A 5,309-nucleotide genomic window follows, 5' to 3' on the forward strand; every position below is an offset into this window, starting at 1 on the left:
ATATGTCTATTTTTTTTTTGAGAAATCTAAATATTTTATTTTGTAACTCAGATTATTATTGTCATTTTCATTGAAAAACTCTACCGATTAAGAGCATGCAAATGATTTTATATTTTTACTATTATTTTGAAAGTTCGCATCTCGTATGTTATTTCTTTTTCTTTTTTTCCTAAGCGAATTACGTAAGAAAATATTGATTATACAAAAATCCCTTTTGTCATGTCACTAGTTTCAATAGTAATATCAAAAAATGCCCTTTGTTACCAATAAAAATCTTATTTGCTTACAATATTAAAAACCACATGTATACATTACTTTGTCATAATTTCTTTTACACTTTTTAAAGTATCAAAACGCGAAAATATAGGGTTTTTTTTAACGTTTCCCTAATTTTTGTTACAATTTTTATTTCTGATTCATATATGTATATTAATCTTGATTATTATTTTTGTTAACAGGTAATTGTCAATGTGGTGTACTTGACAATTTTATAATTACACAAACAGCTAATGGGGGATTAATTGAAACCAAGACACAATGGCTCGTAAACGTGACAAATAATTGCCTTTGCACAAAGACAGGAATAAGATTTGATTGCAACGGATTTCAAACTTCGTTACCAATTGATTCTCAAGTTTTGAGTGTGAATAATGGTGTTTGTTCATACACTAATTCTAATGGAGGAGTTCTTTCTGGATTTAGTTCTTTCAGTTTTTCATATGCTTGGGATCCTCAATTTCAATTTAAGGTTATTGGAGCCAATGTTCAATGTTCTTAATTTAATCTACTATATCAATAAAAGCATAATAAAAGCATAATTTAGATGCTTATTTTTCTAATTAAGTATTTATATTTATTTCCATGAGTTATTAATCGTTTATTTTTTACTTAATTAAGTTATTATTATTAATCAGGGGATGTTAGCAAAATATTAGCAAAAACATAAATATGTTCCTAGTTTTACCATGCAATTTACTTATCTTCTTAAAATCACTTTTTAAAATTTCATATTTAGACAACATAGAAAATCTGTTTTCTCCGATTCTTTATTTTCTTACTCGTCTTCGAGTCAATTTATTTTATAATGCATGGTATAGTCATCATATAATTTGACCATATTAAGTTTGGTTTAAAAAAACTGTTAAGAGTTAGAGTTATCAAGTTCAAATAAGATTAAGTAGGAGTAGACCTGGGCATGGGCCAGACTTGGGCCGGGTCTATCGGACTTTCAATAAAACCTGACGAGCCCAAACCCAGCTCAGCTCGTAAGAAATTGAATCGGATTCGGACTGGGCACGGACCTAAGATATGAATCCCAAACCCGTCCGTTCAAGCCCATCTATATATTAATATTTGTGTTTATAAAAATATATTATAATTTATATAAATATATATTTTACCTAGCATACAAGTTAACTAATGAAGGCCACATCAGGGATATGCTGAATGCATAGATTCATTACGGTTTTTATTTATTTTTTAATTAGATTCATTAAGGTTTTGAATTGAGAATTTAATTATATAGTATATCGGGTCGGGCCGATGTAAAATTTGTAAAGCCTAAGCCCATCCAGTTTTTAACGGACTTATATAGGCTTGGATCGGGTCAGGTCTACGAGCATTTTTATGTGTCCAAGTCCGGCTAAATGAGCCTGGGCCTGGACGGACCGGACGGACAGGTCTAAGTAGGAGACAAATAAGGGAATAATGACAATATATTTTAACATACTAAATAAATAATGGTCCAATATTTAAACGTGAAATTTCTATTATCTACATAGTAAAATTATATTTTTTTAATTGCATTTTTTGGACTAACTAAAATTGAGTTGAGTGGTTAAAAGTTTAATGTATACATTAAAGTTATTAGGAGATAATTTATTTAAAATATGTTTGACTAATCTCCAAATAATTAGATAAATAAATAAATAATAAAAGAAAAATTAGTTTATATATATATATATATATATATATATAGGAGAGATCAAGTGTGACACATTGTTTATGGTGTGACAAGTCTTATTATGTGACAATGACCAATTTTATAATTAACCAAAAGGATATGGCAAATTTGTAAATAAAATGAAAGAGAATATTGTTTTATTTTTTTTTTTTTAAATGCATTTTCCCAACTTTTCCAACATCGTTTTTCAAAAAAATTTATACCGTTGGACTCGTCTTAATTAAACGGTCATTTTAAGATCCATGAAGCTCAAATAAAAAAAAATCCAGTGAACGGAATCCGGGTGGGCGTTTTCTGGTGAGCAAAAAAGTGTCCAGAAAATTCTCAAAAAATTTCAAAAAATGTAAAACTTTATTCTAAGAAACTTTAATTCTTACGTCGAAGCGAGATTTCTTACGGTTTAGTCCCAATAAAACTTTTTCTTTAATTTTATCCATTTTACACGCTTCAACAATTTGTTGGGTAAAAAATGTAAGGAATCTCGCTTTAAGCCAAGAATTAAAGTTTCTTAAAATAATGTTTTACATGTTTTGAAATTTTTTGATAATTTTCTGGACACGTTTTTTGTCCTACTTACGTTGTTCCAAGTCAGTGTACCATTTGTTCCAACATAATACTTATATTGTTCCAACAGAAAATTGTTTTATTTCTTTTCTTTAAAATACATTTTTATGACATTTCTAACCTCGTTTTCGAAATTTTTTATACTATTAGACTCGTCTAAATTAGACAGTCATCTTAAGATTCTTGAAGTTCAAGTAAAAAAAAATCCGGTGAACGGAATCCGGGTGGTCGTTTTCTGGCGAGAAAAAAATGCCCAGAAAATTCTTAAAAAATTTCAAAAAATGTAAAACATTATTCTAAGAAACTTTAATTCTTGGGTCGAAGCGGGATTTCTTACGGTTTAGTCCCAATAAAACTTGTTCCTTAATTTTATCCATTTTACATGCTTCAACAATTTATTGGGTCAAAAGTGTAAGGAATTTCGCTTTGAGCCAAGAATTAAAGTTTCTTAAAATAATGTTTTACATGTTTTTGAATTTTTTTATAATTTTCTAGACATATTTTTTTATCCTACTTACAATGTTCCAAATCAGTGTACCATTTGTTCCAAATCAGTGTACCATTTGTTCCAATATAATACTTGTATTGTTCTAACAGAAAAATGTTTTATTTCTTTTCTTTAAAATATATTTTCTCGACATTTATAACCTTGGTTTTCAAAAAAATTTATACTATTAGACTCGTCTAAATTAGACGGTCATTTTAAGATCCCTGAAGCTCAAGTAAAAAAAAATTCGGTGAACGGAATCCGGGTGGGCGTTTTCTGGCGAGAAACAAAGTCCCAGAAAATTCTCAAAAAATTCTAAAAAATGTAAAACATTATTCTAAGAAACTTTAATTCTTGGGTCGAAGCGGGATTTCTTACGGTATAGTCCCAACAAATTGTTGAAGCATGTAAAATGGATAAAATTAAGGAAAAAAGTTTTATTGGGACTAAACCGTAAGAAATCTCATTTCGACCCAAGAATTAAAGTTTCTTAGAATAATGTTTTACATTTCTGAAATTTTTTGAGAATTTTCGGGGTACTTTTTTTTCTCGTCGGAAAACGTCCACCCGGATTCCGTTCACCGGAAATTTTTTTACTTGAGCTTCATGGATCTTAAAATGACCGTTTAATTAAGACGAGTCCAACGGTATAAAATTTTTTGAAAAACGAGATTGGAAAAGTTGGGAAAATGCATTTTAAAGAAAAAAATAAAACAATTTTCTTTATCCTCTCTTTCATTTTATTTACCAATTTGCCACTTTGCCCTTTTTTATTATCATCAAAACTACGTAGTTTTGTTATGTCACACAATAAGCTCCTTGTCACAACTTAAACCCTTGTCACGCTGGATCTCACATATATATATATATATAGCTTGTCCAAAATGGTTGATTAGCTTTTGAAATTTACATGTTATGTGCCTCCTAAACTTGTTTAATGTGTCATGATTAAGTCACTAAATCTATAAAAACGCTATAAAAATATATAAAACAAAAAGTTAATTTGTTTTGGGAAAATTACACAGAAATTCATATTTTAGAAACTATTTATAACTATGTCAAGTCATAATTTTGAATTATGTCAAACTAGTAAAATCAGTACTTTTAATATATTTCAATGATTAAAATTTATAAATTAGAAGTTTAGAATATATTTTGTAGGTTTTATGTTTATAAATTGGAGTCTAGAATTTTAAAATTATAGTGTAAAAGCACAATATATTGAAAATAATGATATATTAAAAATTAACTTTAGTGATATGACTTAGTTGTAATTTTGTAGTTAATTATGATATTCATGTAATTGACCCTTTTGTTTTAAAAACTTTTTTTTTTTGAAGAAAAAATTATTCTTAGGCCCCTTGTTTTAAAGACTTAAAATCACGAATTAGTCCTTTTTTTAAGTTTTGATTTTTTTACGGATTTATAAATTACAATTTATGTCACTTTAAACAAGTTTAGGAGGCAAATAGATCACTATAAGCAAGTTCCAACTTAAATTGAGAGAGTGCAGCAAATAGAGATGATTCAGTTCCAACTTGTCCTAATGCAATACAATACCCATTTTAACATCACTAGAAATTTTGTATACATAATAGCTTCTACCAAAATAACAGAACATGGAAAAAATGGAAATGGAAAAGGAAAGGGAAAGGGAACAAACACAAAACTCTTCTGCTAGCCAATCCAAGAAACTATTAAACTCTGTCTTATATTATACAGTAGAGTTCTCGTTTTTAATACAAATCATAATGTGTGTGAGTGGCTATAGGATTACTAAATCCTATTTCTTAATTATGTGCAAATCAAATTCAGAGTGAGTGTGCTTGCACCAAATTCAGATGATTCACTTGTAAAAGTTTCAAAATTTTGTGTGCTTCTACCAAAACAACAAAGCATGGAAAGGAAGGAACAAACACAAAACTCAGTAACACAGGAGAAAAGGATAGAAAGATATTCCTTCTCTAAATTCATATAAGAAAAAAGATAATCATTTTATAAAATTTTCTCTCTATTTTTTCATGATAAAAAAAAATCCACATGATTCCACAAACTATTTAAAATAATGATTTATACGAAATCCAAATTCAATTCATCACTAACATGTGTAGAAAACATAGAACACCATTAGCAAGAGTGATAGGGTAAAACCTAGATCTTTGATTTGGAACAATAGTAGGTTGTTTTTTTAGTAAAAGCATTACCATTCAAACATTTACTCATGAAGAAATGAGTGAGCCGGCTCATCTTTGAACTTGTTGCAACCATGGATAGAAGTTCTTCTCAAAGTGTTGA

This window comes from Euphorbia lathyris, chromosome 1 (genome assembly GCF_963576675.1).
Source record: "Euphorbia lathyris chromosome 1, ddEupLath1.1, whole genome shotgun sequence".
Lineage (NCBI taxonomy): Eukaryota > Viridiplantae > Streptophyta > Magnoliopsida > Malpighiales > Euphorbiaceae > Euphorbia > Euphorbia lathyris.